Below are 14,580 nucleotides of genomic sequence, written 5' to 3' on the forward strand. Positions count from 1 at the left end.
GGGTGCTATCTGAGTGGAGTTTGTATGTTCACCTCATGTTCATGTGAATTCCTCCAGGTGCCCTGGTTTCCTCCCACAGTCCACCTGGTAGGTTATTTGGCTTCTGGGAAAGTAGTCCTGGTGTGAGTTTTTGTGTGTCTGTGTGTGCCCTGCAACGGACTGGTGACCCGTCTAGGGTGTACCCTGCCTTGTGCTCAGTGCTTGCCAAGAGAGGACCAACCTTAAATTGGATAAAGAGGTTAGAATATGGATGGATTGTGAAGACGTTTTTCCATGTGGTGCTAAAGACATTTAAGCATTTATTGTTCTGCAACATGCTGCTTGATGTAAAATAGTAGAGAAAGATATCAGTGTTTATGAGTGTTCATCTTGTAAGCGATGTCTGCATTGGAGTGTCATTGATCTTGTCATTTGACCTATTGCCTAAACTGATTCCAGCACATGGGCCCTGGCTGTACTCGTGTTTAATATAGAAACATAGCTCAATTTAACAGAATAGTGTCCTAGCTTCCATTGATAGGCCTTGCTTTATTTTATCCTTCCTGAGGATACTGCTGCCAATTTCAAAGGAGAGAAGGAGAGAAGACAAATATCTGGCCCTGCTCACATTGTGGGAATGCCAAAGCCAAAACTAAACTTAGGTGAAAGAGCAACAGTTGGGGAGAAAAACAGAGGTGGGGAGCACATACATTTCCTGGACCTCCACCTGCTTGAAAGTCTTCAACCTTAAAGATAGTGTATCTCCCTCTCTTTCTCGGCCAATGCATACTCTGTCAGAACACAGTTCCCTCCATGGTATCCTGGGTAAATGCGCCACAGACAGACTAAAAACAACAAGAAAACAAATTACACTTCCCAACTGTTACTCTGAAATATAGTTGCTAACAAACTAAAACTGACTATTTCTCTTGCCCAGTACTATATATCCATCAGCTGCAGCAATTCGGTTCCACACTTTTGTGGAATTTTTGACTCCATCTCAACCTTCCATCCTGCCAGCCATTCTGGATCTTTTGGATGGGAGGGGCTCTTGGGTCCTGCACAGGTCAGTATCTTCATTCCTTGGGGCTGTCTATCAATTCCCCGGGAGCAGCCCACATGACCCAGTTAAAACAACCTCCAATGAGGGCAAGAAAAATGCAGGTGATTATGGGAGAATGAACAGAAAATGCCGTCTACTGCCACGAACTGGTTCGGCAGTCCGTGTTGGGTGTTGTAGTAGACCCTGTGCGAAGCGGCTTGGGCTGAAGGAGACAGGAGGCGTAGTACGGGGAAACACACACAAGGATTTAATGGTACAATAAAGTAAACAATGAGAGTTCGTGAGACAACGAACAGGGAAATAAACAGTGGCATCCAAATCTGAGCGGGTCCAAAACAGGGTCAGGGCACAGTCCATGAGGCCATTTCCGAAAGATCCATCCTGGGACGTGACAAGGTTAAAATGGGGAAAACACGAACTCATGAACATGGAGATCCTGGGATTTCGGGGCGAAGTCCTCCAGACCCCAGGATCAAAAGTGGGTAATGTCAGGGATGAGGCCTATGCCCTCAGGCCATGGACGTGGGTTGACCTGTTGCTAGGCGGGCCTCACGACTTCCACATCCTAATGCTAATCCCTGAACCCTGGAGGCGCTGAGAATAAATAGGGGGAGACATAAAGGCACACCTGGAACATATAAACGATCACAGAGAACTATTGACAGGAGTAAATGGAGCGCCCTCTAGGGGTGGAATGTCGACAGTGACAGCTACTGGATCATGCTCAAAAATAAACAAATTTACAAAGTATGTGCAAAATAAATTAAACATAGGTCACTGCCTTATTTCTACTTTATTCTTTCAACTATACATCCAGCCATTTTCTAACCACTTCTTCTAATTCAGGGTTGCAGGGGAGCCGGAGCTGGAGCTCAGACAAGTCCATCGCAGGGCAGAAACACAGACACACACACACACACTCACACCTAGGGCCAATTTTCCCAGAAGTATGTTTTTGGACTGTTTGAGGAAACCAGGAGGAAATTCACCTGAATGAGAAAAAATAATATAGACTTCCCACAAATAGAATCCCCACACTGGAATTGAACCCAGGGCCTCACTATTAGAGGGCACCAATGCTAACCACTGTGCCAACCTTTATGTTATACAAGCAGGCACACTTTAAGAGTAAATGTCAGTTTACCCCATAAATGTTACGATGGACAATCAGCACAAAAATGAATACCAATACAAATTCTACTTTTGTGAAGCTACATAAGCACAGGAAGCAATGAAATATCCACAGATGTGTTTAAGTGTTACAGTAAATGTTTATAAAAACATTTGTGCTGTGCATCAGAAATGTATTAGGAAATAAAACCACCATATGTTGCAAGATAGTGTATGTTTTGCCTGCCTTGTGCAGAGTGTTCAGTTTACAGCTTCTTGCTGAGAAACATTTCCTCCTTTTGTTGGAAATAATGGCTCTACACAGTTTCCAGACCCTAACCCAGGCACTCTCATTCCAAAGTAATGGAGTCAGCGGTGCATTGTTTCCAATACTACAGATGTGTTGACTGTGCCAGCCATTCCATTGTGCAAGCCATTTGTCTCATTTCAGACTTTGAATGTAAAACCTTTATGACAAAACAGGGAAGTTGTTGAATAATTACTTTGTTTTACATACAGTAACTTGTACTAAATGTGTCATGATACCATATGGTCTGAAGCTGTTGAATCACAAGGGGATTCAACTGCACCTATTTTTTCTGTGATCACAACCTCTAACAACACTATCTTCATGTTTGGTTTGGCACTGAATGACAGTTACACTACAAAACTGTCCACCCTCCATCTACACTGACCATGAAGACAGCTAGCCAGGAAAGAAGTGCTGTGGATGAAGCTTAAATGTGTTTAAACAGCCATGCAGGCAGAGAGCTCCAATATGGCTATGGTACACCTGATGTGCCCTCATAAACAGCACACATTGCAAGCAGCTAGCATAAGCACCAATTCTTGGTTCCCTTACACCGAGCAGCATGTTGCAGCACTAAAAAGTAATGCTCTGTAAAGATAAAAAAATACTAGTATTGCAAGTGTGCATGCACTCTAGAAATGGGTTCAAAGAGAAATGCTGAGTGAGCACTCCAAGCATCACCTACAAGAAGTGTGCTTAGAAGTTGCGACCAGAAGTTTATAGTTGATGTTATAACTTGTTGAAATTACAATGAGTAGAATGATGAAGGCCAATAAATGCTTAGGTTTGAGTACTAAGCTAATCTGATCAGTCTATCCTGCTACTGAAAGCTGAATATTGGCTGTCTATGTACTGTTATAATACAGTGGCTGTCAGTGTACTAGGGTCAGTGTAGTGGTTTCAGGGATATGCAAGCTTTTCCTTTGTACTTTCTAGTGTCCCGATTTTTTTACATTTGCTTTCTTATTAAGAAGTCTCCAGCAGGGTTGTCTGAGAAAGAATAAAGGATTATTGTGATCGAGACAGTTAGCATGAGCAATCATTCATGATGAACAAAATATTATCCAGAGAAGTTGGAAATTACCAGATGTGTGCCTTGTATGCTTGCCCCGCTTAAGAAATAAAGATCTAGCAGAAATTCAGGTAATTGGGAAGTGTACAGCATGTCATATACAGTACATGCAATCTGTAGCTATCTGTATGCTCCAGTGCAGCAGTTTGTGTTACAGAACCTGGGAGCTAGCCGTGGAGAGAGATGGGCGAGATGGTTGAACCCTAAGCGTATTAGTAGGAATGGAGCGAACGAGAGGGTTCATCCAGGCTAAAGGTACTGGGTGGAGTCTGAGAGAGACATAAGCCGTCAGGTAGTGGACGTGGGGAGACCTGGTGAAGCAAGCCTCTCAACAACCAAACCCAAAGCCGAGCGAGGAGGATAGGGAGACCCGGAAATATAAAGTCCCAGACACAAGACACACCAGAAGTACAAGGAAAGCACAGGGAAACTAGGAACAGGACAGAGCAGGAGCGCCCTCCAGCTGTGGAGGATGTGACACTTTGCAGGGTACAAGTGAAGTGTATTCCTGTGTCTCCAATGTTATTTTCACCACAACACTCTCAAGAACATCACCTCAGCTGTGAAGCACATGTGCCTCAGGAACTAGGTCACTCATCTTGGCTGATGATGTAGCAGTAGAATTAATTCGGTATTTTACTGAAACATTGGGACTGTGTAAGGTAGTGAAAGGTGGCTTTGGAAGAAATCTATATGAAAAAGGTGATAGTGCACCAGGACACTCACCACACACCAGCTATCAGTGGGGAGGAGAACAGAGTGATGAAGCCAATTGATAGATGGGGATTATTAAGAGGCCATGATTGGTAAAAGCCAATGGAATATTTGTCTAGGACTCTGGGATAAGACCCCTACTCTTTTCCAGAAACACCCAGAGGTTTTTAATAACCACAGAGAGTCAGGACCTTCATCTTATGTTTCATCCAAAGGAGGAACTTTTTTACAATATATTGTCCCCATCTCTATACTAGGGCATTGGGACCCACACAGACCACAGACCCCTACTGGCCCCACTAACACCTCTTCCAGCAACAACCTTATTGTCCCCAGGAGGTCTCCCATCCAGGTACTGGCCAATCTCACACCTACTTAGCTTCAGTTATACTACAGTATGTTATGTTTCAGGTGTTAAGATGGAGATATGGGAATTGAATGAGAAAATCATAGCTGTGCACATTCCCAGGTGATGGACGTGCTCACATTGAGCAAGATAACACAGGTATAAAAAACTACTTGGGAGAATATTACAATATCGGTTGTATTACAAAATCTACGAGGAAACATAATAAATACATATATTTCCTTTAAGCTGTCTTTGTACTGTACAGTATGTTTCTATTCAAAACTGGCAACTCGCAGACATCATTTAGAGATTTCTTTGGAATTAGTACAAATACATTGATACAGCTGTTTGGGGTTTAGCTTTATTTAGTTTCCTCCTTTTCTATTTAGTCTCTCAGTTGCAAGTGCCCAGTTTGTTTTTTAAATTTGTTTTTGTAAATCTCCATTGCCAAACTCTATTACAGAAACAAATGTTGTGCTAGGTTCAAATCTGAGAAGCTGGGCAGATTGTATGGTTTATAGATTTGAGTTAATCTTGACATCTCTGTAGGAGAGACTTGTTTCCAGCAAGCGAAGGCTATAACGTCAATCACTGAGTGTAAGTCATATATTATGTGTTCTCTTTCTTTCCCCAGTAGTGTTTTGAAAACAGAAAGCTGCGTTGATGAAAATGATCGACACAGATGGAAACAGGTAAATTGTACGATGTTATTCCTTTTATTGCAAACTTAACCCTTAGTGTGGTCCCAGCCATGTTCACTACATTTAAAACCCTACAATGGTGTCCATGCCTGTACTTAAATAGATACTGTAGATAAGACTTTATTGATCCTGAAGGGAAATTGATGTGTTACAGCAGTCCAGCCCAAGACAAGCAAAAACAGACATCAGAATAGACGAAACATTATACAAAATAAACATAAAATAAATAAAAATAAATACATAGGTGTGTGCAAAATATGATGATCATAGTCACTGTAAAAACAATAAAATATGTGCAAAATGTGCATAGGTTTATACAGATTTATGCAGGCCATGAGGCAGTCTGATCACTGATGACTTGGCTTGTTAGATTAATTGTGTAGTAGGTTACATTTCATTTTTACGCACTATATCAATCCATCTAACTGCTTCTACCAATTCAGGGTTGCAGGGGAGCTGGAGTTTATCTCAGCAAGCAACAGGCACACGGAAGAGTACACCCCATACGGGACACCAGTCTCTCGCAGAACAGATGAACATGCACACAGTCACACGAGGGCCAATTCCCAGAAGCCAATCAACCTACCAGTATGTCTTTGGAGTGTGGGAGGAAACTAGAGCACTCAGAGAAAACCCACATGGACATGGGGGAACATAATTTCACACAGATGATTCCCCAGTTCCAGAACTGAACCCAAGGCTCCAGCAGTGCTAACCTCTTTGCCACTTGCCTGCCTGCCACACTAAGAATATACAGTATACTTCATAATATGTATTACAGGAAATACAAGCTTTCTCTTTTATATGGAAAAATTGTTGTTGAAAAAGTGTAGTATTTAATTACAAACTTTAAAAGTGCAGGGTGAAATATGTAAGAATGCATACACTAGCATTTGTATTTAGCGTCTGAATTTCACAGCTAGCTATTGTCAATTGAGATTACTAGTGTAAAGTTTCTTCAGATTGAAATTCTTTACTGACCAGTAAAGAGGAACAGGCGCCTTGATTGACATTTGGTCAGATTGGGCAGTTCATTAAAGACCTCATTCAGCTCAACAAGGAGACCTAAAAATATACAGTACAGACTTGAGTTACTATTCCAAAACTGTGAAAACCAATGTTTTGTTTTAAATGGCCTATCAATGGCTAATGTAAAATAAATGTAAAAAAAATATATACTTTTTATATTTATATTTATAAATGAAATAGTACAATTCCCAATTTCCACTGCAGGTTAAGCACAGTATTAAGGCAATACTTTATTACAGTATTTATGGCACTTACAGTAAACATTAACACAATTATTAGACTAAAAAAATCTTTCAATTGTATTATATAATGTATAATGTTCTCATCTAACTGTGATGAATTAAAAATGTAGATACTGTAACTGCAATATTTAATAATAAGCCAAATACCCTGGAAGATTTTAAGTCCATTTGTAAGTAGACTGTCACAAATGGAGCAAATTATATCTTTTGCAATTTCCCATTTAATATTTAAATTTCCCTGCAACAATTGCTCTGCTTTTGCCAACAGAGATGTCCCTTCAAAGTAATTATAATCTGTCCTATTAACACGTAAAGCATTATCCAGAAGGATTTGACCACATGATGCATCCATCCCATCCACAACTTAGTAATAAACTTAGTATGTATTTGCATAAGGAAATCCTGATTGTGTTGAATAGTGAACATTTTCTTCAGAAGAACAGAGATTATCAATATTGCATTATATCGATTTTTAACAAGCAAGATAACAAGCACTAAGGAGCAACCACCTCTGGAGCAAAACACAACAGCCATTCAGCAATTTGACGGACAACAAGCAGCTCTAATTTACCGTCTGATTTTTGGTGACTTGTGAAGGATGAAAGAGCAGAAGATCCTCCTAGTGGGAGTTTGTTGGTAAACAAACAAATTGAACAGTTCCAGGAAGGGAAATCTAATTTGTATTGTACTAATGGTTCGAATGGTTTATGTGCATGGCAATAAAAAACCCTTTTCAGGGATTCATTTTCCCCACAGCCTGACAAGGTGGTCAGGTGTCACTTTTTCCAAAAGAGTTTAGGGAGCACCTAGGCAAACACTGCGGCTTCACTCAATAATTCTAAACGTAGAGACAGATTGTTTAGGATGAGCTAGCAGGCTCTCCCACACTTCCACCATGAAAAACTATACTCATTATGCTCACTCTCTCCCTTGTTTATTTCACAGAAAAGGTAGCGTAGCTTAACTAATGAGACAGCAGTTTTGTTCCAGCAGCTGAAATTGCTAGGTATTGCACAACCTTTAGCTGTCACACTCGGAGGTAGGTGTCAGAGGAACACAAAAACAATCAAATTCCAGTTGCTAGCACTGCATAGAGAAAAAAAAAGTTTAAAAGCAAGGTGAGTTTATTTTCTCCAAATGGATTTGAGAACTTTTGAGATATAGTTTGGGTTTGAGATGGGTTTTGCATGCAGTTTAAAAACTCCACCACAGTCTTGAGAATGTGACCAGGCACAGATTTCTTGCTTTTTAGGAAGTGTGCCTTTGAAATACCACATGACAAGAAAGTACTGAAAGAACTCTTTCTCTTCTCAGCTTCTAATGAATTAAAAATGAATAAAACTAAGGCAGTGTGGTACTGTACTGTTTGTATAGAGTATCTCAGTTATCCAGAGATATATCAAGGCATTTGGCATTTTATTTCCTGCCTGGATGGCATGTGGATTGAAGTTGACAGCATTTTGGTTTCTTGCTATCATATGGTTTATTTGTGTGTCCCTCTGCAAGATATCCCTTCCATTCAGTCTGAGGAACGACAGGTATGACAATAAAATTGCCCAATAACATTGGTCGTCTAGACACATGGATTTAAAGACAAAGCGGCCATGCAAGCCCATGCAAAGGTCTGAACACAGATCTGACTGCAGTAGTCCCACAGCACCAATACTGGATTCATAGGCCAGTGAAAAATGCATCTTGTGAAGTGAAGAGTTCACTGTTAGCTTCCAGTAGAGTCTGGGTGCGACTGCTGACTGGAAAACTGCTACCTGCAGTGCATTGTCCCAACTGCTGAGCATGGAGGAGACAGTGTGATAATATAGCTGTGTTTCTACGAGATTGCATTAGGGCAATTGCTTCTTGTCAAGCATAAACACCAATATGCACTGTGACATTTTTACAGTGGCATACTGCATACCATTGATGCACGTTTACAATATGGTCTTGTACCTTTAACAACGTGATAAACCACCATGTCACAAAACACTTACCCAAGGAAATCCACATGCAAACAGTCTTTTTGAATTTTAGTTTGAATTTAATTTTAATGAGGGAAGTGTTTCTTCCAAAATTGCAGCAGCCATTAAGGTCAAGTGTGGGCTTAGACCTTGTCACACATATCATTGTCTTTCTTGTCTGCTGCACTGATACTCTGCTTAGTGCTGGGCATCTTGATTAATTTTGATTTCATTTCTGAAGCCATGTGCTAATTTCACGGCCAGCAGTTGCATTTGACAGTAAAAACGGTTGTTGAGACACTAAATGTTATGCAAACTGAGATTATAAGGACAATTTGCTCATACAGCCAATTGGAAATTGCTTTCAACTCTGATTTCAGTGTGGGAAGGGGAAGCACTGTAATCAGCCAAGTGCACAATCTGTCTGTGACCCCAATTAAATCAGCAGTCCTCATGGAGAACAGCTTCACTTTCCTTCCTGAATGCTTTAGGCAAGCACTTCCATGGCTTTAATCCACCAGAGAGGAATGGTGTATATTAGTCAATTGTTTCCATACAATATACAAAAAGCCAGAGCATTCATTTTTAGAATAAACAGCAATTAATTTATGTGCCAGTTTTATCATTGTGAAATAGCTAAATACGTTTTTATAACAAAATAAGAATTTTGTCTAGAGCAAAGAACACTGTAGTGCCCCTTATTTGTTTTAACGTTTGTTTGCCTCAGCAGTCCTTGGTGTTTGATTAGTGTTTTGAACTAAACGTGTCCTTGTTCTGATGATGGTGATGGACAATTCTTTGTCGTTGAGGAACACAAGAAGCTATCTTAGCTTTTAAAAGAGCCAGGTACGGCTTATCTTTCAAACCTCGACTACTTCCTTTGCGGAATTTCATGCCTGTGTGCAATGAAACAAAAAATATTTTTTCAATGAATCTTTTATTATCAAGTTAAAAGAGATTATCTCCCCCCTAGGCTGATTTAGCTCTGTGCATTACAAGAACAATAGAAGATGATTTCCTCTTTCCCAGTGTGAATATTTCTCTGTTGGAGAGCTCAGTACCTTTTCTTTTCATCTTCTCTCAACTCTTCAGTGCCGTTGGCAGTGCTTTGTGTAACATCATTGCCAAATTGACTAACTTGAGTTTTGGTATATCTCAACTGAATAATAATCAATATGGGAACTATAAGACATTTTAAAAAGTTGTATAATATTTGATGCATGTTAGAATTTTACATACCTAGAACACAAAGAACGTAACATCTACCATAAGTAAACTCTTCTTCTAAAGTTCTTACAGTACAAGGAGACTTGTAAAACAGGATTATGGCCCTCTCTGGCTGGAGTTGTACAGCACTTTGAAATATTTAATTTTATCTTTATAAGAATACAGAATTTTTATTACAGTTTTTCTTTATTGCTTGAACACATTTGTCCAAACAGAACACACTTCTTCAAAACAACAAAAAACACAGCCTCAAACTGAAACAAATTTGTTAAATTGACACATTCCATTTTCAAAATGCAAACCATTAAATACATGACAGAAAATCGCTGTCTATGAGAACATAAAACTTCTTATCAATTGAAGATACATTTCAATCGATTGTTACACACTGCCCTTTACAAATTCAGTGATGCTGTGTATACAGAGAATACAAATAAAAATAAAAATACACCAAGTTAATAAATCACTGTAAAATCAAAGCATAGTCAAAAAGATTAGACAACATTCAGTCCATTCGTTCTTGTCAATAAGGCCACATGTTCTTATTAATATCACATTGGATGTTTTCCCTTGCACTGCAGCAAGGAAAATATCTCCTCACATTGAACATCCATGCTGGACAGTTCTCTGCCAGACAAGCTGCATTCAATGCATCTAAGAGGGACATCTGGTAATGTGGACGGTAATCATAAATTTTTCATCTCCACGCAGAGAAGATTTCCTCTGGATTGAGAAAAGGAGAGTATGGGGGGGGAAACTGCATCACCATTCATTTGTGGGCCACAAACCATTCAGTAATCCAGATAGTAATGGTAGAAAGCAACCTTGTCCCATATGATGATGAAACAGGACATGTCTGGCCTCACCATCCCTCTCTTTCTGATGGTACCACTCTCTGGTGCAATGCGTCAAGAAATGTGAGGAGGCGTTCTGTATTGTATGAACCAGTTGTAGGGATGTGGCAAAAAACAACATTCTGGAAATGGAGGCACACAGTGTGATGTTTTCACTAGTGGCCAAACTCACACTGTTGACACTTTGGAATATGTTGTGATCCTGAATAACTGTTTTATGGATCTCTCACAATCTTATTGAATAGTTGGCAACAACCATATCCACAATGACAGCCTCCTGTGCCGCAGTGAACACTTGGCCTCTACCAACAGCATGTGGTTATCTTTAAATACAGGAAATAAGCACAGTCACATTTTAACGTTTACAATAAGGCCATCGACAGAACTACAATTTCACACATATTGTACTATATACAGTACAGTAATACTGAATTACATTTTGATATATCATTGTAATTGACCTGTTCTCATTCTTGAATATTCTTACTATTGATGCCATAGTTGATTTACTAAGATTGGGCTGAACCCACTGCCCAGTCTCTCATGGGCCATGACAACAATGGTCAATAACTATGGCACAGAGTTCATCTGAAATATTATCTCTTTGTATTCCCCTTTGAGCTACACCCCCACCACACGTGTGAACCTGTAACGAAGTGTTCTTTCAGGACCCTATGCAGACTGCACAATCCGGGGAGGAGTGAGGAAAACACGGGGTAAAAGGCATGCAAAGGGGCTGGAAGGAAAATAGAGGGCGTGTCCATGGTGCGCTGGTGTTCGGGGGAGGTGTGGCCAAGGCAAACAGTCCAAAGGAGTCCAAGGCAAATCCATGAGTGTAGCAAAAGTCTATAACTGGGTAATACATCCTGACAGACAAACAGAGTTAAAAGCCGGAGCGGGATCCGACAGAAGGTCAGGGGAATAAAAGGGGGTAACGGAACCAGGCACTTCCTAATCCCGGACTCAGAAGGTTAGGACGCTGTGATGAAGCCTGTGCCGTCGAGTCACTCCTGGACTCGCGGATAGGCGGGCTTCTGGGCGTCCATCTTCCAAAGCTGAGCCTTATAGCATGGGGGGCTGAAACTGGAGGCAGGTGCGGGAGATGAGTACAAAACAAGGAAGGGCTGGAGCATCCTCAAGAGGAGGGGTTTACGAGCGTGACAGAACCCCTCTTCCTCTATTGGCCCATATACCTCTCCTTTGTCCTTGTCCTCACCCTCAGCCTCTTACTTGGTCCATTCATGTACACAGCAATTCTGAAGTGACCTCTTTTATACATGAATAAGGAGTGATTGCAGAGAAGGTTTGCACATGTGCATAACTGGTTCACAGCCACTGCAGTAATTTGTATAAGCTAAAACCAAATGTTTCAGTTGATTTACTCATGATTTACTCAACTGAGCATTGTGTTTATTATATGGGGTTGTGTTTACTGTTTCATGGAAAAGTGCTTATTTTTGTATTGTGTGTGAAAGCAATATGAAATTACTTACTGGCTGGCAAAAAAAAATACTATTGTTTCATTAAAAGTGTCTAAACAATCAAGAAAAAATGTAAAAAGCATTCTTCTTTGATGCCCCAATCCCTAACAGATTGCATGAGAAAAGTGAAAAAAATATATATCCATCCACCCATTGTCAAAAAACTGTTTCTGGGATGAGTCACTGTGGGAACAATCATGAACAACAAATTCAAAACAAACTTACGATCCAAAATATAGTCATTTTCTCTCAGTAAAGACAAACCTTTTCATTTTATGGAACAAGTAAAGGTTTCTTCCATGCTGAAAAGAGAAGAAAAGAAACACAACATTATGGCTTTGGAGCCTTCTTCGGGTGTGGAAGCACTCCACAGTTGAAAACATTGTGTTCCTTTTCTTTCCTTAGAAGCCTACGCATACTGACAGAGCTACCTATTGTACTTAAATCTGATTATTTTATATTTGATAAGATTCCAAATGAGGATTCAGTGATGCAACAAGTGCTGCTGTTCATTATAGTTATTGAATAAGTCAGCGAGGAGCTCATGTATGTTTGTTAAGAGTAATATATATTTGTCTTGAAGAAGTACACATTTTATACCACATTGCCACCTACTGTCTAAATGAAAGCTTATCTATAAAAAAGTACATTTAAAGCTACTGTAAAAGGGCCACACAGTGGTGCTGTGATTGGCATTGCTACCTTGCTGCACTGGGGCCCTGGGTTCAATTCTGTGTGGAGTTTGTGTGTTCTCCGTATGTTTGTATGATTTTCATCCCACATCTCAAAGACTGTGTTTCCTTTCTTTGATTGACTGGTGTTTCCTGATTTGTACCCCTTTCTTGCCAGGACAGGTCTTGTGTGACAATCTTTCTGCATTGTCTTCTTTGTTAAAATAATTTTGGGGGAAAAGAATACAGATCATGCTGTGATAGTATGTTATTTGCCTTTTATGCTGCATATTTAAATATCCTAAATTATATAAAGCAGTTATAAAATGGTTGCAATACTATCAAAGCTTTACAATTTTCCTTTTTTAGTTGCTAATACATTGTAGTGTGACTCATCTGACATTAAAAATACCGACTATTATCTTTTTCACAGTATTCTTGCCTTACATACTGTAATAGTTCTTGTTTCACCAATCCATTCATTTCTGAAATGGCATGGCACTCATTTACTAACACTTATAAAGTGTATTGGTGCTATTTGAAAATTATAAATACAGAAATGCTTTTTGGGGTCATGTATGCTGTGTAGAAGAAAGGAGAGGAATATATTGCAAGATTATCCCAATCAGATCACGGAATTTCTTTAATGGAAAAAACAGACTTGCATTCTTTAATACAATTACAATTACTGTACCAGAGTTACAATTTAATACAAAGTATTACTTTTAGAATTAAAAGCAAAAGGAGAAATACATTGGATGTGCAAGGACCTGTGAGACAATATGCAGACTTTAAAATAACTCACTACCCATAAGACTAAGAAAATATTCCACATGGTATGTAAAAACTGTTTTAAATCTGATATAAGACAAATACAGTGGCCACAATCCTGTATGTAATAATGTGTGTTCTGTGGATGGAGAATGGAAGAATGATTGTATTGTGTAAGGCCAAAATATTGGAGAATCAGAATTCAGAAGGTAAAATAGAAACTCATTGCACAAGATCAAAAACTAAGTAAAATGTATTCAATACAAACAAGTACATAAAGTATTTTCTTCAATTTCAGTAACAGAATATAGCTGAAAAGTAATAAAAGCACTTGTTTCAGAAGGTGTTATACGCAATAGTATATTATATTTAATATATTACCTCTATCTGTTCAAACTGTATTTCACTGCCAGACCCCAAAACTAAACAGATTGAAAAATATACATATTTCTTTTTATAAGTATGCACTGCCTTGTATCTAAGTTGCATTACTCCTGAACTGAGAGAAGTTGCATTTCTCAGCTGGATTTTAAAAATATGCTACTAAACCTTTTTCTAGTCTACCATAAAGACAAAACTGTTAAAAATACACGTTTTTTTCATCCTCTGGAACAACAGCTTGCATTAGCACTGCCAGTGGGAAGAAAAGGGCATCATTAAGACTTACATCACTAGCTGTGAAAAGAGGAACTGAAGTCTTAATTACCAGTTTTCCCTCTAATTCGGTATTATAACAGGCTTTCCCAAAGTGATAGTTTAAATGACCATGATTTCATCCTACTAGTATTTACAAGCATGTGTGGTAAGTTTAAAGGTCGCCTGTGATTGCTGCAGTCAGAAAATCACACCCTCAAGTATCCACTATAAGGTAGATATTTTTATTTTGGGGGCTCATGGGTAGACGAATCAGTGTGCCAGCAGCAAAGGAACACGCAGAAGTTAATTCCACACTCATAGGTAGAACAAAAAGCACTTTGTGTTTTATACATTTCAAAAAGAATCCACAATCAAAATGTTGTTTTCCCAGTGTCTTTCTACTTTTCAGTGTGAAT

At 39.3% G+C, this 14,580-nt stretch overlaps 1 long non-coding RNA gene across 1 annotated transcript; it reads left to right on the forward strand.

Moving 5' to 3' along the window:
• The first annotated feature begins 3,369 nt into the window (after positions 1-3,369).
• LOC148661841 (uncharacterized) lies at positions 3,370-7,985 on the forward strand. Its single transcript, XR_015939826.1, has 3 exons — positions 3,370-4,600; positions 5,232-5,289; positions 6,838-7,985. It is a non-coding gene; the product is annotated as an uncharacterized LOC148661841 (long non-coding RNA).
• Positions 7,986-14,580: the final 6,595 nt, after the last annotated feature.

This window comes from Lepisosteus platostomus, chromosome 6, assembly GCF_059453375.1.
Source record: "Lepisosteus platostomus isolate fLepPlt1 chromosome 6, fLepPlt1.hap1, whole genome shotgun sequence".
Lineage (NCBI taxonomy): Eukaryota > Metazoa > Chordata > Actinopteri > Semionotiformes > Lepisosteidae > Lepisosteus > Lepisosteus platostomus.